Here is a 23,149-nt window from a genome sequence, read left to right as displayed (position 1 = left end):
CAAAGGAATATTACTCAACAATAAAAAGGAACTACTGATATACTCAATATCACGAATGATCTTAAAATCATTAGGCTGAATCAAATAAACCAGACACAAACAAGTATATATGATATTAATTCATCTATATGAAATGCCAGATCAAATAAAACTTTGGTCCTAGAAATTAGAATGCAGTTGTCTCTGGGGCAGGGAGGACAACGTTGCCTGAAAGGGGACAAGAAACTTGGGTTTACAGAAATGTTGTTTCTTTTTTTTTTTTTGAGATGGAGTCTCTCTCTGTCGCCCAGGCTAGAGTGCAGTGGCCCGATCTCAGCTCACTGCAAGCGCTGCCTCCCGGGTTCAAGCCATTCTCCTGCCTTAGCCTCTGAGTAGACAGGACAACAGGCACCCGCCACTACGTAGGCCCGGCTAATTTTTTGTATTTTTAGTAGAAACAGGGTTTCACCATGTTAGCCAGGATGGTTTAGATCTCCTGACCTCGTGATCTACCCACCTAAGCCTCCCAAAGTTCTGGGATTACAAGCATGAGCCACCTGCCCAGCCAGAAATATTCTATATCTTAATCTCACTGGTGGTTACACAGTGATGTACGCAATTATCAAAATTCAGCAAAGTGTAGATTTGAGATCTGCGCCTTTTACTGCGTAAAAATTACACTTCAGTAAAAAATGTTTGCCTTCTGAGTTTGCTCTGATCGCCCCTACCTGTGGAGAGCGATCTCTATCACTGTCAATCCCAGTGCAGTGAATTTTAAGAAAGGTTCATAATACAACGCCCATGTTTGAGTTCCAAACCTCAAAATATTTTTCTATCTGGCTTTATCCAGACTCAGCTTCTCTATTTTATCTGGATTTCCCTTCTTTTAGAAGCTTTACGGACCTTTAAAGGAAGTGACAACTTTCTTCCCCATCTCTCCCCCGCTTTCAATCCACTGATTCCAGACAACTAGGCTCGCTGTTTTGCCATCTAAAGAATCATCTCCTCCGTACACAGATCACTGGGGACTTAGCAGCAATAGCAATAATTGCTATTTCTGAGCGCTTACCACGCCTCAGTGTCCTAAGCGCTTTGTATTATTTCACTTAAAAACTTACGGCAAACCGTTAACCTAGCTATTACCACTCTCATTTTGTGTTGGGAATCGGTTCCTGCATGTGGGTTCTTGATCTGACTACAAGAATGAAGCCACGCACCCTCGCAGTGAGTGTTACAGCTCTTAAAGCTGGTGTGTCTGGAGTTTGTTCCTTCCGATGTTCAGATCTGTCCAGAGTTTTTCCTTCCAGGGAGTTCATGGTCTCACTGACTTCAGAAGTAAAGCTGCAGACCTTGGCAGTGAGTGTTACAGCTCTCAAAGGTAGCAAGTCCTGAGTGGTTTGCTCCGCGGGGTGGGTTTGTGGTCTCCCTGACTTCACCAGTGAAGCCGCAGATGCTCGCGAAGAGTACCACAGCTCATAAAAGTAGTAAACGTAATGCAGACGCAATGAATTAACAGCAACATTTTCTAATGCGCAGCCAAACAGCAGCAGCAGCAAAAGACACGACAATAGCTCCACAAACTGAAAACGTTGCCGCTGCTAACGCGGGTGGTCTGCTTTTATTCCCTTATTTGGGCCCACCCACATACTGCTGATTGGTCCATTTTACAGAGCACTGATTGGTCCATTTTACAGAGCGCTGATTGGTCCATTTTACAGATTACTGATTGGTCCGTTTTTACAGAGTGCTGATTGGTGCATTTACAAACCTTTAGCTAGACACAGAGCACTGATTCGTGCATTTACAATCCTTTAGCTAGACAGAAAAGTTCAAGTCCTCACCCAACTCAGAAGCTCAGTCGGCTTCACCTCTGAATTTTACAGAGAAAGAAACTGACACTCAGAGAAATTTTGCAATTTATCCTTAATTATAGAGCAATAATTTAAAAACTCGGGACTCAAACTGAACTCTATCGGGTCTCAAAGGCTGGATACTCTCCACTAGACACTATTTGCTTTCAATGTATGTTTAATAAAATATCACTTGCTTGAATTTAAAAATAGCTATACTATTAATAATGCAGTGATTATAATAAATATTCAAGACAGTTCTTTAAAGTAAATAACAGCACTTTTAAATTTAGAAGCAAGGAGCACCAATTTGCAAGCTCTGAGTTACCCTGGGTAAAGCCTAGCCAGAGCCACAGCTACGGAGCAGCTGAATACAGCTGCTGAGTGTCCTGGGGGGCTCCAGAAGACTTCCAGAATGCTCCAAACACATGCTCTCACAATTACATTTCTGTTCGTTGAATGTTTAGTGCAATGTAATTCATCTGCTCTCAATTATAACATTACCATTTCATTACCATTCAGAGCACAAATGTGTTGTCATTTTTTTTAAAACCCCAGTGAGATTAAATTCAGGCTTCCAGATACAACTTCAAACTGTCCCAAAGGGGCAAGTGTGATCGGGTGTGCTGAGGAAATTTTCTTGGTACCATTAAGCTCTGCATATTTTTCACTTCCCTTTGCTATGGACTGTTCAAAGCAAAGAAGGCATAGTTGGCACTGACCATAATTGAGGAAAAATGAGATCTGGCTGACGTATACATCTATGTGTGTGGGTGTGTGTGGGTAGGGGTGGAGATATATAAGCACACACATATACACACACATATATATATATACTCGTACAAGAAAAAAGCTAGAGACACAGAGAGCAAGGAGACAAGGATACTATGGAGGCTACTGGCTAAATGAGAGATGAGCTTAGAGCCTGTCGCATCTCAGTCACCCTGAGGAGGCAGGCACAGTTGATACTCCATTATTCAGATACTGAGGATGGAGAGTCTAAAGTTGGCTTTTTTTTTCTTTAAAAAAATATTTTTGTTATTCATCTTCCTCCCTCTTAATTGCCTATCTTTTTTAGCAATTCACTGCTTTTTAGATGCTTTGTTAGAGATTTAACAGGGAAAATAAAAATATGCCAAATTAAAACCAGCCAATTTTGTTTTCTGACAGCATCTCTGATTAAAGGCATTGTGAGGAAGGGATTTTAAACTATCACCTAAAATAAGATCTCTTTTTCTTAATTATCTGTACATTTCAATTACTCTTTGTAGTTCCTGGCCTCTTTTTCTCTATTCCTACCACAACATACTTTAAAAAAAATGCATTTACCTTTCATTTTATCTGTCTTATACTTTTATAAAATAACTGCCTTTTTCTCATTCATACATGCTACTTCCAATAGCCCTCAATTTAATCATTTTGGAGCTTTTTGAGGGCATCCAATTTAATTATTGTAGGTCTGCAGCAGAACAAAGCATTGTGATGCCTTTCACTAAGATTACATACAATTTAAAACACATCAGAACATAAAAATCAAGTTACCTCCTGGAAATGTACCCTGGACAAAACAAACAATTTTAAAAACCTCCAAAATATGAGGTAGCTATTGTATCAATATCAGAAAAATGTCTAGAAATATATATTGAGGTTCCACTCTGTGGTGTCTTCCAATAACAAGTTATTTTTTTCTAAACATAGGTTGATCACCTACTGTGCCAGACCCTTTGCATACGTAATTTCATTTAGACCTTGTAACAGTTTTATGAAATAGGCATTAGCCCATTTTACAGATACAGAAGTATGATTTAAATAAGCTATGTAACTTGTGGAAAGTCTGTCATCTGGTAGGTGAATTAGGAATAAATACATCACATCATCTGGATCTTTTCTGGCATTTATATAGAGATGGTAGAAAAGGGAAGAGGAAGGAAGCAAGGGCTGTAACACCACACGGAGATGTATTCCTAAAATAGAAGTTGATGAACTAGGATTCCCTGGTCAGGGTCAGCCATTCACAGATGCTTGTTGGTAAATTCAAGAGAGAACAGGAAGGAGAAGACTTGATCAGCATGAATCCACCATTCCGGAAAACCTAATTCAAAGTGAATTGATCAGTCAACAAATTCACCGATAGGAGAAATGGGCAAGAGACACGTGGGAAGTATGAGATGGTGTCCCTGCCTGCAAAGGATGCATAATCTAGATTGGCTGCCAATCTAAACACCAAGACACTCAGCACTGCCAGGCTAGCTACCAGGCTAGCTATTGTTGGGCACCATATTACAATTCTTATGACTTTGGAGAAGGCAAAATTTGACACACACTGAAGCAGTCAGGAAGGTTGGTGAGGAGCTGAAACTTCAGTGAAACCCTAAAGGGTCAAAGCTTTATGGCCAGGGCATGATGGCTTATGCCTGTAATGCTGGCACTTTGGGAGGCCAAGGCAGGTGGATTGCCTGAGTTCAGGAGTTCGAGACCAGCCTGGGCAACATGGTGAAACCCCGTCTCTACTAAAATACAAAAAATTAGCCGGGCATGGCGGAGTGCACCTTGAGTCCCAGCTACTCGGGAGGCTGAGGCAGGAGAATTGCTTGAACCTGGGAGGTGGAGGGTGGAGGTTGCAGTGAGCTGAGATCATGCCATTGCACTCCAGCCTGGGGAACAGAGCAAGGCCCTGTCTCAAGAAAAGAAAAGAAAAATGCTTTATGAGCCAGGCAGTGACAATATCAAAACCTGTTTCTTCATTTATAAATTGGGAATAGCAATCCTGTCTGCTTCACAGCAGTGCTGTGAAGACTAAACAGAATAATTCATGTTGTCAGCACAATGCCTAGCACACAGGGCATCAACAAGTGGCAGCTATTATTGGCAAAGCAGTATGTCTACTTGGCTGGAGTGAATAACCTTTGGCTGAGGCCTTCCAGGCCTCAGTGTCTTGGCTGAAATGCCAGATAAACAAGTTGGCTGGTGCTCATAAGGGTTCCAGCAGAACCAGCCATCAATGCTGCCTTAGCCCACCGTCCTCTGCGAACTCCCATCTGACAGCAGGCCCTGGACTTGGACTTGTAGGCAGCTATCTAGGATACAGGATGTGCTTGTTGTAGCCAGCAAGACATCAGGAGTTGCTGAATCTCCAGCCTTGTGCTGCCCCAGCTGGAGAATCAGTCATTGGTTCCCAGAAAATGAATATGATCCTCCCACTAGGTGTCTGTCTATCCCTAGCTCCAACTTTTCTCTGCTGTCTTGTCTGCTGAGAGTAGACTAGTAAAATGTCTACTGCCCGACTTGATTATAAACCCCATGGACAATAAAGCTTAGATCATGGACAGAATCTTATTTCTCTAAACATTCATCCATACCTAGTATCACGTGCTGGCGCCTAGCACATGGAAAGTGCTTATCAATGTATGTTTGTTCACTTGAATTTAAGGGGTCTCATGACACTTTCAGCCATCACACCGCCACTTATTTAAATGTTTCTGTGCTACTAACAAGTGTTTGAAAATGCATCTTTTTCCCTCCTGCAGGAGCCTTGATACCATGGCAACCGCATTGGTTTGTCTTGGAAGTATGCTTTGGAGCTGAAGGCTTTCCCTTCTACCTGCTCCAAATAGCAGCAGCAGGAGCTCCAGATTTGAGGCTGAAGCCCTGCGATGCCAGTTTCCAGCTGAGCAACCCCCTGTTTCTCAGCCACTTTTCCTCCTTACCTGTTCTCTCATTCATAAAACAGGGCAATAGGCTCTCTCTCAAAGAGCTGTTACAAGGTTTACATGAGATTGTATGTGAATGCTTTTGCTAAATATGTTACAAAATAAATATGAAATAAAAATAATGATTTGTCTTGTGCCCATTCATTCAGTCACCAAATGTTTACTGAGCATCTTCTTCGTGCCAGAAACTTGTTCTTGGAGCGGAGGATCAAGTAAGGGACAAAAGAGACTAAAATCCCTGCTTTGTGATATTTCCATTCTTGGGTCTATATCTCCCTAGGAGGTAGGCAGTAGACAGTATGGCGAAGCACCCATCTCTAAATGCTACTGCTCTAGATATGAGTCATCTTTATTTCCAGTTCCTTATGTCTGTCTTCCCTGCTTGCCTAAAATTGCTTTGAAGCTGACTGCCTTGAGCCCCGCCCTGGTTCCAGTTTCCTTCTGGTTCACCTGGATGCTTTACTTGACTTTCTGTACCCTGGCTCACAGCCTTGCTTGTCTTGCACCAAAGCTGCCAACATCCTGGCATGACAATCTTCTTAAAATGCCTGGCTATAAAATGAAAACCTGGGCACCTATAATATGTCCAAAAGTTTACTTTGTATCTGGGCCACAAAAGTGATTACCTACATGAAAGATCAGAATCACAGCCAAGAACTGGGAGTCAGCATTCTTTATGGCCAGCTGGGTCCTGTCGGTAAGCAGCATGGTTTGCCAGCTGTTCTTCTTAGCACAGCTGGCTTTAGAGCTCTGGACTTCAGTGTTCTGAACCAGTAAGAGTATCAAGGGAAGGTCTGCTGTTGATTTTCTGACATGATCATTACAGACCTCGAAATAACTCATCAGTAACAGGCTGAGAGGTAGAGGTGGGGCAGACCATGTGGAAACCGTGTCAGAGTGTGTACAGCAAAGGGCTCTACCTACTCAAATCTGCTCAGACGGAAATGATAGCCTTTTTTGGAAAGTGTCTCAGCGCATGGTTGTTATAGCAGCAGGTAAGGAAAAGCCTTCAGCTCCTAAGACATACTTCCAAGTCAAACCAATGTGGTTGCCATGGTACCAAGGCTCCTACAGGGGGAAAAAGATGCATTTTCAAACACTTGTTGGTAGCACAGAAACATTTAAATAAGTGGCAGTGTGATGGCTGAAACTGTCCCTTAAATTCAAGTGAATAAATATACATTGATGAGCATTTTCCATGTGCTAGGCACTAGCACATTACACTAGGTATGGGATGACTGTTTGGATGAATAGGATACTGTCCATGATCTAAGCCTTAGAGTCCATGGGGATTATAATCAAGTCTGGAAGAGACATTTCACAAAGAGAACCAACACATAAGGTAGAATGTGACAGCTACTACAGGAAAGATACACACATCTATTAACTTACTTCCTCATTCACTCAGAAAATATTTCAGTCCAAGCTCTGTTATAGGTGCTGGGTGTCTAATATTCAGAAAAAAATGGACACGGTATCTTCCTTTAAAGTCTAGAGCAGAGAAGGATCTGAGCAACAGATAATAAATTAGATAGATAAATGATGAGGATGGATAGATGGAGAGAGAGAGAGATGAATTACAAACTGACACCTGCCATGAAGGTAACAGAGAGAATCCTATGGTAAAGGAGCTCCTCAAACACAGAGACAGAAACTACAGATGGAAGGAGAAGGGTAGGCTTCACGGAGGAGGCAGCATGTGAGCTCGGCCATGGATGATGAGTAGGCTTTTAACAAAAGGGAGAGGACCAAGGGCATCAAAGGACCACAGACCGAACAAAGGCACTATGGTGGAGGAGTGTCAATGGCATTTGTGGACAGCTGAATGGCTGGGTTTGGCTAGGCTATAGGAAGAAAGCTTGAAGGAGAGAAGAACAAGCTCTATGTTAGGACGACAAAGTGCATTGGCTAGGGTTTGGTCCTGGAGACAAGCTGCCTGGTTCTGCCACTTTCTAGGTGTGTGGCCTTTGGCAAATGACCACTTTTTGGTGATTCAGTTTCCTTCTTTGTGAACTGAGGATTATAGAGTTGTTTCAAAAAGTGATGTTTTAAAATACAAATGTTTAAGATGTATCTGGCATATAGTCATATATGTCATGATTAAGCAGAGAGTGACTGGTCCAGGAAAAGTCCTTCTGTCAGTGCTGGTGCACAGCAAGAGCTCCCTGAGCCCTCCCTAATCTTGGGAAACATCCCTAATGATGACTAGAAAACCCTACTATTTTGAGGTGGATTGAGGCAGGTAAAGTTTTCAGGACACTGTCTTGTTTCGGATTGAAACCCTCTCTCCTGGACCTTACTATAAGTTTCGGAGGCTATTTCTCCAATCTCAGGGCACTAGAACCCACCCCATGAAAGAGGCCTTCTCCATCACCCTCCCTGCTGACTGGGTGGAACGCTGAAGAGACTGCAGGCGAGGAGGTTCCGGGGCACTCCTACAAGGTGGATGGGAAGGAGACTGCTCACTGCACTTTTTCTGGGAGCCATGTGCCTCACCTGGAAAGGTGCAATCATTTTATGTCGAACATAATCACTGAATTGAACACCACTTACACAGGACCAGGAGGCTCATCCATCCATCTCACCACTTTCCAGAAATCTCAGCTTCAACAGCCTTGGGAAGATCACAAAGGCAAAGCCAACACTAGATGAGGGCCACACAGACTAATGTGGGGCTGCTGAACCCTGTGTCACCCCAAGCCACAAAGCCCTGCTGACTCTAAGAGAAGAGAAGCAGACTAGTTATCCAGACCTTGTAATAAGGAACCAGCATGGTAAAAAAAAAAAAAAAAAAAAGAGAGAGAGAGAGAGAGAGAAGAGGGCTACAATGAAGAAACAAAACTCCTGTTTTCAAGCTGCAAAACTAGGCAATGACGCAGAATCTACTCCGATGTTATATATTTGGATGAGCTGAGCCAAGTCCAACTCAGTAGGGATTTTTTGTGGTGGTGTTCTTTATACTGAGTCCTTATGTCTTTTTGTGATTTACCTTTGTGAATTGAAAACGGTCTGGTTTTTCAAAAAGGAATGACTAAATTGTGTGAGGAAAGTTAAAGAGCTTTTGCAATTTATTGACAGGATAACAAAATATGAATAAAACTAGAGTTCACTTCCAGCTTCCTCCCTTCCTTCCCACTTACAGTGCTAACAATACTTCATCAGATATGGAAAATAATTGTCACAGAGGCAAGATGAAGATTAATATAGAGGATTATTCATTGCAGAGAAGACCCACAACTTTATGTAAGTACATTATCTCTGTGGGCCTTAATTTTCATATCTGCAAAATAGTAAGGCTGGACTGACAATCTCTTGAGATTCTTGACAATCCTTGTGAATTTAGGAGAATATGTTATCACTAGATCAACCAGCACCACTACCAGGATTAGTTTCAGCGATATGGGAACAGCTCAGAAATTTGTAGTCACACCGTACTACAAAAATGGGTCTTGCTGTTTTGTTTTGAAATCATAGCGTAACTTCTTAAGAACGAACTCCTTTACCGGCACACCTGGTATACAACCAATAATTGTGCTCCTTAGAAATGGTTCTCATCTAGACAAAGCCTGGGCAGGATTCTAGAGCCCTGTTTTCTCTTTTTTCTAACCACAGGGTACTCTTATATTCTTATGACTGGACAAACTGTGTGAAGGTTACATAGACTGCCCCATTGTTCATATGTTTTCATTAATTCAGTCTGACTTCTCCATCGCCTAAACTAAACCAACTGTATTTTAAAAACTCTGAAGACTACAACGGAGTCAAAGATTATCCAGGAGAAAATCGGCAGGAGCAGGGAGGCAGAAAGGAAAAAAAGGAAGGAAGTGACTAAAGGGAGAATTCAGAGGAAATAAAGATTGAGGTCGCTATAGTCTTTTCTTGGTTACTTATTTTCTTTATACTTTCTGAACTTTTTTTCAGAAATCCAATGTGAAAGAATTTAACATCTGGTAATAAACTACATGTTTTCTGATTTGATGACATAGCCACTAGGAGGTATCACAGCCTCTGGCTACTGAAAATAATTTACTTATAGTAATAAAAATAGGCTTTGTAATTTGTTTTTCATAGTTCTTCAATCATTGGCAATGCCTTTGGTAGCATTTAAATAAATAGATGAATAAAATGTTACAATCCCAGGGCTAAATTGGTTGTGCTAGTATCAGATACACCCAATGTCATCCAGACATCCCTGTTTTCCTCTAGAAATAGGGTAGCTTGTTTCCTCCTGTGTGGTATTCCATCCTAGCTGTTAGAAAATCCTTCCTTTTGTTGGGCTCAAATTAATCCCTCTAATTTTCTATTGACTGGTCTCACTGTTCTCCATCTGGACTATGTATAACAAGTCTCTTGTAAGTAGTAGAATTCTCTTGTATTTTGAGTAAAGCCATCTACTGTGTCTCCAGGCTCCATGCTCCCACGGGCGCAGTGGTTTCTCGCAGCACACCCAGGCTCCTCACCATCCATCATTTTCCTAGCAAACCGCCCCTCTGATTTATCTTTGTCCATCTCAATGTTTCCCAAGTGCACATGAGTTCCTCAATAGGCACAGCACCCTGTTGCCTCATATTGAGTTGACTGTCCATTTAAAACCCTTAATTCTTGTTCATGATGTACCAATGCTGCTGGTTCTCTTGGCTTTTTGAAATTAAGTGCAGGGCCTCACATATACTTTCATTTAAATTTATCATCTTAGATGAGCCCCATTATTTCTAACTATCCAGATAGTTTTTTATTATGCCATTCAATATATTAACTACTCTTGAAAGCTTTAGGACATCTGCAACTTGATAAGCATATCTTTTTGAACTTTACCTAATTCATTGATAAAACTGTTGAACAGACAAGACCAAGAAGAGAATAAATTGACACATGACCAGAAAATGGATAATCTATGACAATCAATAGAAAATAATCAACCTATATTTTTCAAGTTAATTAATTCGTAAAACACATTTGCCAATTACCTACTATATGTGAAGCAAACAGGTGCTGCAGAAACAGGAGAAAACAGAACAAAGACTATTCACTCAGAATTTGCATTCTAGTAAGAAATGATCAGTGTTCTTTAATTATGGGCATTAGTTTCCAAGCACAATTCTGATATCATTCAGTTTACATTTCTCAATTTGGTTTACAACACTTTTAGGAAAGACCTTATTAAGTGCCTTATGAACTAGTGATATACATGTAAAACACTAATCTTATCTTCCAGTCCAATAAGCTAATAAATTAAGAAAAATAAAACTACTCTGAGATAGCTTTTTTAATAAAACTACTCTAAGATAACTTTTTTAAAAACCACTTTACTGAGGCATGACTGATATGTAAAAGGCTGTATATATATGATAAATGCAATTCAATGACTTGGGTCTAAGTATACATCAGTGAAACCATCACCACCACCAAGGCCACAGACATATCCATCATCTCCCAACGTTTCCTCCTATCCCCTTTATTATCGTTACTACTTATTTAATTGTATAGTAAGAACATTTAACATGAGCTGTATCCTTTTAGAAAATTCTAAGTGTACAATACAGCATTGTTAGCTATTGGTGCTGTGCTGTATAGTAGATGAAATGACTTATTTTTGCTGAACTTAAGCTGGCTCCTACCAATCACTGACGTCTTTTTTGAGTTTTTTCTAATGTCCACAAACTACACTCTTCATAATCTGTCCTAGTGTCTTATCTGGGAATTATGGCACTCACTATCCTGGAGTCGTTACCATCCACTGACTTCACTTTTAAATCTGGAAACGCCTTCTCCTCCCTTCCTCTGCCCCTCCCAGTCCTGAGCACTTTTCTTGTCCTTCCACTCTTTCAAAGATTCCATCAGAAGTTCAGTGATTTTACTGACTGCCTTTTGGTCCCATGGAATGGAATTCATCCAGTCCAGAAGTCATGAGCTCTCAATTCCACATAATTAATTAATGTTTATCCTCCCAATCTCAGGACATGGATAAACACTGTAGCCCCCAAGGAGGAGTGTTATCCAGACTGTCCTGTGTTGTGACTCTTTCTGCACCAGCTGAACTAAACCAGCTCTTAATGTGGCCATTATTTTTCACAGGCATCAGCTGACCTGAGCCCTCAGCCCTCTGGGTAATGCTCCTACATGTTGCTGCTACCTTGTCATATTCCTTTTGGTTACACGTCCATCTGTCCATCTTCGGTATACGTCCTTTTTGCCTCTCAGTTCCTGAGAAAGCTGTTCTTATATATCTTCTTGTCTTCCTTCCTCAGGTTGTTTGCAAGTGGCAGAGTTAGTTTTTGAGACCTCCTTCACATTCATGAGCCCTCTTTCCTGTTAGAACTGCATGCCATGGAATCACATCTACCACTCTTTTCTAAAGTTTCTGAAGCCTGCCTTGCCCAAATCTAAAGGTCTTCTGCCTCGTCATCTTTAATTTTGTTTTGATGAATGTTAGATAGAATCCTTTTCTTCTCAGATCCCTTTCTTCTCCAGCACATCAACCTGGGTCTTCCTTGTTGGACACAAGTCTGTCTACCTTGTCACTTCTATATCTTAGGAGATGACTTTTTCAGCAAGGCCAGACAATGCATTGTCTGGTACTCTGCTTTTCAGTTGAATGCATCTGCCTCTACAGGCCCAAATATTTGAAGTCTCCCACCATTAGTCTATCTTGTATTCTCCCTGCCTTGTGCCTATGGTTTTGCAAGCTGCTAGCAAATACCATGATCTGGGTAAAACGAAGATTTAGAGGAAAGGGATAGTTGGGGAACAGAAGGACCCTGCAAAGGGCTGCTCATGAGGTGTGCATGCTGCCTCAGCAAAACATAACCACTTATTTTAAAGTAACTATAGAAGCATTTTGTTCCATATAAAACTCAGAGAAAAGGGGAGTGAACAGGTTTGTGATGGAAGGAATCAGTTAACCACGGAGAGAAGTGGTTTAGTGCAGCCCTGTCCAACAGAAATATAATGAGGCACCTATGTAATATAAATTTTCTATTAGCCACATTTTAAAAACAAAAAAGAAACAGGTGAAGTAAATTTTAATAACATTTTACTTAGCCCAATATATCCAAGATATCTGTCATTTCAATGTATTCAATATAAAAAGTTACTAATGAGATATTATAAGTTTTTGAAACCTGGTCTATCACACTCACTGCACACCTCAATTCAGAAGCTAAATTTTCATTGGAAATACTTGATCTGTATTTAGAGTTCATAAAATTTAGAGTTGAAAAAGTAGATTCATATATCTAAGTAGTTTCAAACGTACTTTAAAAGTTTTCCAGTAACTGGATCCAGTATCAGTTTTTAAATTTAAATTAATTAAATTGAATAAAATTTTAAATTCCATTCCTCCATTGCATCAGCCACATTTTGAATGCTCAGGACCCACATGCAGCTGGTGGCTGTCACACTGAACAGCACAATCTAGAGACACAGAAAGTTCTGAGTGTGAGAACCCATCTGTTAACAAAAATTTCTTGAGCTCAACACATAATAGTCATTTTATTAACATCTCATGATTGACAACCTGCAAATTGACAAAAAGTTTGTACTCAGTAATTCCTTTAAATAATTTCAGCATACTCATTACAGCATCTACATATATTGGAAAAAAATACTGATATAAATATCTAAAGATAGGGTTTTTTTAATATTCACATATGTGGATTTGAAAGACCACTGTATTAACTTCTGCCATATCCTAGGAGCTTCCATGCCACTAGTTAGAATCTCTTAGCCAAAGGATCCCCTGTGTCCCAAAACTGAGCATTAGAAATCAGTACTGGTTAAAACAGAAGAGAAGGCTCTTAAGCCATTATCAACCTTTGGCATACTCACAAAAATTAGTTATCAAATGTTAGCAAGCCAACAATTCCATGAAGAACCAAGATGTTTTAGTTGGAGTGAGGGAGGGAGGCTAAGAGGGAAATTTTGGAGCACAGGTTACACCAGCTAAGTGAGCCTCTGCAAAAAGATGAAAAGAGCACCCTACCTACATAAGTTCTCTGCTTTCTCTCCTCTACCCAAGACTGACTGGTACATATGGCACCCTTGCAGTGTTCATTGTATTTTATTTATTCATCAACCAATGGAGATGCCAGATGAAGGTTGCTGTGTTGGGGAAGCAGCAGTCAGGACAGGGTGAGGATATGAAGAAGTATGTAATACACAGCCTTGTCCAAAAGCCACTTCCCTGTTGTTCTCTAGAAGAGTACAGACCCAAGCTCAACTGCTTCCATCACATGGGAGAACAACGGGTCAGGTGTTATAAGGGAGGTGCAGATAAAGGATACAGGTAACCCCCTGAGATTTCACAGAAAGAAAATGTTAACACTATCTGGGAGGGTTGGAGAAACCTTAAGGGAGAGGATGACTTTTGCGTTTTGCTCTGGTACTGAAGGGCAGTCATGGTGTAGGATATTTCAAGGAAGGGCTCTCCAAGCCTGAAGTCTAGTAGAAAAAAATATGTGGAAAAGGATGGGAGGGAACAGATAGCCATCCAGCTCAATTCAAACACTGTATAGGTGAAAGGAAAAGCTGAGACTGACCAGGAAGGCTGAGGCCAACCGTGGCTTCCAGGCTAGAAGCTGGGTCCTCTTAAGTAGGACGCTGGGAACCAATAAAAGCATTTGAACAGAAGATTTAATCATATGTGTGGATCTATATTAATACAAATGTGCGGATTTATACCCATGAAATGGTGGTGGTGATGATGATGATGACAACAAACATTTACCAAGTGCTTGCTGTGTGCCAGGCCCTATTCTACATGCTTTACACACATCAGTTCATTTAATTCTCCCCACAACCCTATGATGTAGAGGAGACAGGTCAACATCAGGCTGTTCATTTTGGAACACAGGAAAGGAAAAGACAATAGAAGACAAAAATACCAAGCAATTAGCGCAATAACACAAGCCAATGGGGAATCCTATTTACAAGAGCTATAGAGCTTTCAGCACAAAAAGGAAGAAGCAACACACTGCAGGGGACAGGGTGCTGTGTTCTAAATAACACATTAATCTTTTGCATTCACCTCTTATGGGATTCCATGAAGATCAGGCCTGGCGATGGGTGAGCGGCCACTGGTCAGGAGGCTCACCTTGGGAATGAGGCAACTCAGCTGGCCTCCAGTCAGTTACCTTCCTGGGCTCTCACTGAACCTTGCTCACCGAGGAAGATGCTGGGCTTGGATCACTCTTTCTCCTAAGTATGGTTTCCTGACAACACGCATCACAATCATCTAGGAATTGCTAAACATGCAGATTCCTAAACTCTATCCCAGATCAATTAGCTTCAAGTTTCTGGGAATAGGTTGTGGGAATCTATGCTTTCAACACACCACCAGGTACTCCTCACACGCTAGGTTTTGGGTATCACTGGCCCGTATATTAGCCAGGATGCTCCCAGTGCAGAAGGGAACAATATAAAATAGAATCTCTTCAAGGCTGGAGAACTTGTAAAGGAAGTTACAGTGAAGGAAGTCCTTTCTGCTGCTTATTTAGCCCCTATTTTACACTCGTGATGCTGCCTGAGGCCCAGGTACCTGTAATCCTTGCAGTCTCTTTTACCTTTCTCTACTCTGACTACTCTTTGAAAGGTGCAATGCTAAACACCCCTGAAATTCACTCTCCCTCATTCTCTTCCTTTATCCTATTGGTATAAAGTATTTACTGCTGCCATCCACTTTCTACATTGCTAAAATGGAGACGGCCCATGCATGGGTAGATAGTTGTATTTCTGCAACCTTTTATAAAAACTGTATTCATGTAATTTGTTTGCCATCCTTTCAATTAGGCTGTAATCTGCTGATTCTATCCTTTATAATAATTCTGCATCACGTGTTTAGCAAGTGCCCAGTGGAGAGTCCCATATGTGAAAGAAAGCTTGTATGCAGGCTGAGAAGCCTCCGGCTAGAGGGGAGCACACCATGTGCTCCAATCAGAATAGGAGCTGCAACGTCTGCTTTTCCCTCAATACAGCCATGACTGCTCTGAGAAAGCCAGGGAACAGCAGCGGGATTGGGGCAGAGGGAGAAGAGAATCAATGGGGAAGTGGGTGTGCAACCTCTGCTCAGGTCTGTCTACTGTCCTGTCTCCAGGAGCAGAGGGCTGGCCACACTAAAGCATGGGCCAGACTCCTTCGCTGCCTGGGCTATAGAAAATAATTTACCTTCAGTGAAAGACACAAAACTCAGGCACTTTGGAGTTAAGCCACCCAGGTGGGAACTCCACTCCAACACACTGGCTGTGTGTTCTTGGGAATGTCACTGACCCTCTCTAAGGCTCCAATTCTTCACTTCCAAAATTCATTCAAAATATATTTTAAGCCACATCTAGGTATTTAGTAGAGAGAAATGGAAATGTGTGTCTTCAGGAAGACCTATGTATAAACATTCAGGACAGCTTTATTTATCACATCCAAAGACCAGAATCAGCCCAAATATTCGTATCAGCAGGTGAACTGGTACACTATGATATATCCATACAAAGTAATGGTACTCAGTAATGAAAAGGAATAAACTTCTGATACATGCAATACGATAGATGAATCTCAAAAACATTATGCTGAGAAAAAGAAGCCAGGCACAAAAGAGCACACACTGTAGGATTCCACGTATACAAAATTCTAGAAAAGACAAACCTAATCTACAGTGATAGAAAGCAGGTCAGTGGCGGCCTGGGGCTGGGAGTGGGAGGTGGGCAGGGACTGACTGTGGAAGGGTGGGGGAAACTGTCCTATCTCACGACTGTAAGAGTGATTATACAGGTCTACTTGTCAAATGATTCATTTAAATGGGCACTATTTTTGCATTCAAATAATATCTCACAATTTATTTATATGGAGCACCACCACGAGTCAAGTACTGTTCTAAGTGCTGGAATATGATATGAACAAAACAAAGTCACTGCCCTTGTGAAACTTACAGTCTAAAGAGGAGAGACAGATAATCAATGCATAAAAATAGATTCCATTCATAACGATAAATGCCATTAAAAGACAAAGCAGGGTAAGGGTATGGAGAGTATCATAGGCACTATTTTTAAATCAGGGGTCAGGGAAGGCCTCTCTAAAAAGACTGTGTTTGAGCAGAAACCTCAGTGAAGTGAAAGTCTGTGAGAGAACCTGAGTCATAGGGCTATCTGGGGAAAGATATCTCAAGTACTGACAACAGGACGTGCAAAGGCCCTGGGGCAGAGTGGTGTCTGGTGTAGTTGAGAAACAGCAGGGAAGCTGCTGAGGCTGAAGCCAAGGGAGGAAGGTGAAGAGTCGGGAAAATACAGACACACAGGGGCTTTAAAGACTGTAGGAAGACTATCGGTGAGGAATTTGGAATTTAAGTACGCTGGAAAGTGAGTGGAGGCCTTTGTCTGTTTGTTGTGTTATTGTTGTGTTTTTTCTGAATGAGAAGAAAAATGCTTTGATATTATCTGTGTTTTAAGAGTATCATGTTGGTTGCTATGAAGAGAAGAGGTGGAAGTGGGTAAAGATGGAAGCAATAGTTATGAGACTATCACACCATTGGAGCAAGAGATGCCAGGGGCCTGAACTAGGGTGTAACAGTGGAGAATGTGATCAGGGTAAATTTGGAGAGTAAAGAGTGCCTACTTCATAGGTTGGCTCTGAAGAAACACTGAAAAGTATCTGGAATGCTCTAAGCACCTGAAAAATACTTAAAATACTCAATGCACATGAAATAGTGCTTAGAAAAGTACTTAGAATATCTGAAAGAAAATGAGCTTAGAATAGTGCCTAGCACCTACTTAAGCTCTCAGCCATGTGATCTAGGATTGTCACTCTTCTTTGGTAAAAGAGCACTCATCGTCCCTCAGGAGAAGAAAGTGGCTCATTATTTTGGCCAAAAGATTGCGAGTCTCATTTTTATAAACTTAACTACTGCTAAGGTGCTAGGTACTGCAAAAGAAGCAAAATCTAACAGAGTATTAAAATTAGTTTAAACCAAGTCCTGTTTTGTTTTGTTTTGTTTTCTCACAATACCACTTCCCATATTTCAACAAGTGTGACAAGGCATTTAAAATCAAATCTTTTGTGGGGAAGGGATTAAGGACCACAGCTGCACCACAGTCAGTCCTGGGCTGACTCATGGCCAGTCACCAAGTCTCTGCAGCCTTTTCGCAGAAGTGGAAAAAAAAAAAAGTGTTTTCTTTGTGGAGACAGGACTTAATATGATGCATTTCAAGCTTGTCTAAATTCCTCTCTTTATGGGTCAGACAGATACACTGTCAAATTTCAAGTAAGCCAAATAGAGGCTGAGAGAATCTGTCAGTGGAGAAAGGCAAGTTTCTCTTATTGTTGATAGAGTGAGACTCCAGATGGGTAGCAGTGCCCCAGTAGGTAGAGTAGCCAGCACAGGGGCAGACCCTGCACCCCACTACGCACTTTCTGGGGGGCCTGGCAGCTTGTTCTTAATCTGGACAATAAGTCCATGAAGTCAGCATTATTATCCTCACTTTACCAAGGAGGAAAGCAAGGCTCTGAGGAGATATACAACTTGCCAGTGGTCACTCAGCCAGGATTGGACCCAACCTGACTCCATACACTTCCCGTCACTCTAGTCTGCCATCTTAGAAGGAAGTAATTAGAGGTTAAGAGCGTGCCCTGACACATGCTGCTCAGGTAAAAGGCAGCGATGTATGCTTTTGCCCTGGAAACTGCAAGGACAGTATCACTTACTGGCTACATTGCTGTAAGAGTTTGGACACCGCCCTCCTTCTGGGAAAGTTTTTCCATCTGATCCAACGTTAGTTTGCCATTCTTGTAAAATACTTCTGTGTAAAAGGGCCAAAACATGATTAGGCTCGCTGGTGATTGCTGGGGGCAGTGTGGGGGGAAGATCACCCTGTATGTTTGTTTTAAAATAGTCAATAATGTCCAATTAATGAAGGAACAGGTTGTTTCTTAAAATACTTATAAATGAAGGCTGAGTTGTCTCTTTTTTTAAGTGAAAGTAAGTTTATTAAGAAAGTAAAGGAATAAAGAATGGCTACTTCATAGGCAGAGCAATCAAACTCTAAATTTTCTATGATATCTGTAGAGTATTGCCTGTTTTAAGTAGGCACTGTATAATAACCTATAAGACAAAAATGCAGGAAGTTGGAAAATCTGGATGGGTTAGCCGGAAAACAAGGTTCTGATTTTAAAATTTGAAGGTTTTGAATGCCAGAGAAATTCTAAAATCTAGAAGGGTATTGACAGATGAGGGTGACAGAGAGTGACCCATGTGTCACTAGAGAGGGGAGTGATACCCAGGTTGTGCCGTCACCTACTGGAACTCACCTTTTCTCTTGTCCAATGTGGAAATTACGTTTTCCAAAACAAGTAAATTCATAAAGGACGGGATTGCTGTTTTTGTTTGTTTCATTAAGAAAATCTTTCTTGATCCACTCAAGACTAGATCTGAAGTTATTTTAAAGAAACCCAGCGGTGTCCACATAATTCAGGTCTGATAAGTGGCAGAAGTGGGGCTGGGCCCTCCTTCAAAATGTTTAGACTTCTGTTTGCTGCAAACACCACATATGTCCAGGACCAGGCCATGTGGTAGGAAAGCAAAGTCAGAGGTGGCGTACAGGCAGGGCAAGCAGGTGGGACAGACAAGGGAAGGATGAGACACCACATCTTCCACTTCCTAAAGACCCTTCCAAGAGAACACAGCATGAGTCACCAGCCACAAGGAATCACTCCTTTCCAAAGCAGCATCCAGGATACATTGCCTAGTAATAAATGGCATTGCTCAACTATGGCCCCCAAAGGCCGGTTTTTCCATGTTATAACTATTACTACCTGTGATTTACTGGATTCTTACTATATGCCACGTTAGAGGAGAGTTAAATGCTAAATTGGTTCTCGGAAAGCAAAACTCAATCGTACCTTACTAAATCACTTTCTTAGGGTTTGGGGAAAAATGTTCAGCTTTTCAGATTTCAGAGCTTTGGTGAAGGCTTGCAAGTTTCACCTTAGATGTACTTGAGACCCTACCCCAGTGACTCAGAGAAGCACTTCCTCCTTCATTCCCTATCCAGGTTTGTACCCTCTCCTCATGTGAACCTGTGTTCGCAGCCTCCGTCCTGCCTCTTGGTCCTCACTAGGAGCCTCTTCAGAGGGGCTGTCTGATTGGGATTTTCACTCCTAGGATCGCCTATATCACCTTGATCCATGTCTGGTGGTCAGCCCTGCCTGACCCGGGCCTTATAGCCCAGGACCCCAGGACCAAGGCTGAGCCTGGAGCCCCTGACCCTGCTTGCCCATGAGGGTGGCTCTGCTATGTAGGTAATGACAGATAATCACAGACGTTGGCACTTGGCATTGCCAAAAAAGCATGTGGAGCTATTATTAAATTCATTTTTAAAGTGAATCTCCTTTCAGTCAAGGATGAGCTAGAGCTGATAATCTAGTCTAAGATAATACCTCTTACAAACAGATTACACTTACAGAGTTTCGCGTTTTTATCATTTACTCAGTTCAATTCCATTTGACTATTTCTCACACACCTAAATTTCAGAAATCACCTAATCACCAGATTTTAATAAAAACATTCTCCAATCTGCTAATAGTCCCCCTCAAAGATATTAGGGCTTCTTAGATAATGTGTACAACTAAAGACTACTTACATAAACTTATAACAACAGCTTTTGGAAATTATTTTTGATGAACTGTGACTTTCTAGAACCATCCATCATTCTAATTATTGTTACGGGGCTAGCCGCTTTTGCTATTTTGACAGCCAAACTACGATGCTTACTGAAGTTAATGAATCTGTAAGCCTATAAATTTATTATTTTATTTGGTTATATTCTTTTAAATTAATAAAATAAACTGATCTCACCTTTTCCCTACACAGTGTTGAAACTTTAGCTAGTTTTTGCTTCTACTTCTGTTTCTCACCTTTATCTCCAAATAGCTCACCTATGGCAATTCCAGTTCACTTGTCTTTTTTTTTTTTTTAAGACAGAGTCTTGGTCTGTCACCCAGGCTGGAGTGCAATGGCACAGTCTCAGCTCACTGCAGCCTCTGCTCCCCAGTTCAAGCAATTCTCCTGCCTCAGCCTCCCAAATAGTTGGGATTACAGGCACGTGCCATTATGCCTGGCTAATTTTTGTATTTTTAGTAGAGATGGGGTTTCACCATGTTGCCAAGGCTGGTCTTGAACTCCTGACCTCAAGTGGTCCACCTCTCTTGGTCTCCCAAAGTGCTATGATTACAGACATGAGCCGTCACGCCCAGCCATCACCTGTCTTTTCTAGGTCCCTTGTCTCGATCTCTGTTGAATATCAGAATGGTGAGGAGCAGACTCTCCTACCAGTCTGGACAATTGATTCCGACTAATGGAAAAAACAGATGAGAAATTCCCATTGGGGCCCATCTATCTAAACATGAAGCTTCCATGAATTTCATCTGTACCCACTAACTCTTATATCAACTAATTGTTAACAATGTTAACAATGCCTACCATTTATTGGATGATTATTATGTGTTAGGCACACTCACACATACAAAAAAAATCTGCAGATGAGGGAACAGAGAGTAGAAAACTTGAGTAACTGGTCAAAGCACATGGCAGGGCTTACTGACTATAATACTAGGCTGCTTTTAAATAGTAATTAGGCCAACTTCTTGAGTGATTAGTATGTGCCAGGGACTAATCAAGGAACTTTGTGTGCATCTGTATATGTATATACACACACACACATATATATATATGGAACCACAGATACACAAATACAAAGAAATTTCTGCCTTCCGGATTCCAGAGCTTTGGTGGAGAGCTTTGGGTTTTTATATATATATATATATATAATTATATTTGGTATTTTACATATATTTATATATATGTATACTTATATAAATATATAATATATATAAAAACCACAATGTGTAATACACACTTATTTCTATATACATAATACAACTATTATAGATAAGGGATCTTAGGTTTAGTTGAGGTTATAAAGATTGCCAGAGGTATCTAGTAATAGTCAGAAATGAGACTAACCCAGACCGTCTCACTCCAAATTCCTTTCCAAATAACCATGCTGCTGCTTCACTTAGATTCATAGAACCTCATTATATGCATGATTCACATGCATATAATCACAACTATTATAGTTGTATTATGTAAATATATAATATATATTAAATCCATATTATGTATTTATATAAATAATATACAAATATAATGTATAGTTATCTATATTTACATATATAATAATACATAATATAAATAGTATATATTAAATATATATACATATTTAACTACTATAGTACTTCTATTGTGTATATATGTGATGTATTTTTTCCTTTCATTTAATCCTCAGAATAAACACATTATGTGTCTATAATCATTCTCATTTTACTGAGGGAGAAATTAAAATTCAGAGAGATTATATAGAATTTTGTTTATTTTGATATGTACTTCATTATCATTATTTCTTAGATCTGTGCCACTATGTCCATAGAGAAAAGTTCACAAATTCCAGTTCAGACTTCTCAGCCTACCTGCAAAGTGGCAGACTATAACCAGAGGGCCACTTTCATGGGGATCACTCTCACCTACTCTTATTTTTCTCACTTGTTTATGATGGAGACAAAAACAACACTAACGACTGAAATGTAGACATAGCATATCACAGCACACCAGCATACTTCATGGCTACCTTGTGACAATGCTGTGAGGTAGAAATGTTATTCTGGTTTAAGAGATAAGGGATCTGGCCCGGCGCAGTGGCTCATGCCTATAATCCCAGCACTTTGGGAGGCCGAGGTGGGTGGATCACAAGATCAGGAGATCGAGACCATCCTGGCTAACACAGTGAAACCCCGTCTCTACTAAAATATAGAAAATATTAGCCAGGCGTGGTGGTGGGCACCTGTAGTCCCAGCTACACGGGAGGCTGAGGCAGGAGAATGGTGTGAACCCGGGAGGTGGAGCTTACAGTGAACCAAGATCGCACCATGCACTCCAGCCTTGGCGACAGAGCAAGTCCCCATCTCAAAAACAACAACAAAAAAAGAGATAAGGGATCTTAGGTTTAGTTGAGGTTATAAAGATTGCCAGAGGTATCTAGCAATAGTCAGAAATGAGACTAACCCAGACCTTCTCACTCCAAATTCCTTTCCAAATAACCATGCTGCTGCTTCACTTCGATTCACAGAACCTCATTAGACGCATGATTCACAAATCCATACTCACAGTTCTTATCTATCTCTGAAACTGAGAATCCCCCTGTCATCCATCTGCAGGAAATCTCTACCTGAATGTCCTACAGCTGAAGGTCTTACTCTTTTGTTTCTCTCACAGTATCTACTACAGGGTTCTATATGAAGCAGGGACTTAACAAGTCTTGAATAGACAAATGACATATTTCAAAGGAAAAAGGAGAAAGAAGCCAATAACTGAGCTGAATTGTGTGGTGGGAACCTGGGCAGTATAGGGACCAGAGGGATACTAAGTTCTCATCCTCTCCACCCAAGATGAATATCACTGGCACCAGTTATACCCAGCTAGAGGATCTGGGATGAGAAGCAGCCATCTTCTCCTAGTGGCCCAAGTGACAAAGGGCCTCCATATAGCCAGCTACAACGGAAGCAACACCAGCCTGGAAG

The 23,149-nt window shown here is 41.0% G+C and overlaps 1 protein-coding gene across 1 annotated transcript in view; it reads right to left on the bottom strand.

The window, feature by feature from the left end:
- Nucleotides 1-23,149, bottom strand: part of RYR3 (ryanodine receptor 3) — a 566,953-nt gene that overhangs the window by 500,720 nt on the left and 43,084 nt on the right. The window lies entirely within an intron of this gene.

Source organism: Macaca mulatta, chromosome 7, assembly GCF_049350105.2.
Source record: "Macaca mulatta isolate MMU2019108-1 chromosome 7, T2T-MMU8v2.0, whole genome shotgun sequence".
Taxonomy (NCBI): Eukaryota; Metazoa; Chordata; class Mammalia; order Primates; family Cercopithecidae; genus Macaca; species Macaca mulatta.
Note: the sequence above shows the minus strand (reverse complement) of the source record. Positions and strands in the feature narration are given on the sequence as shown.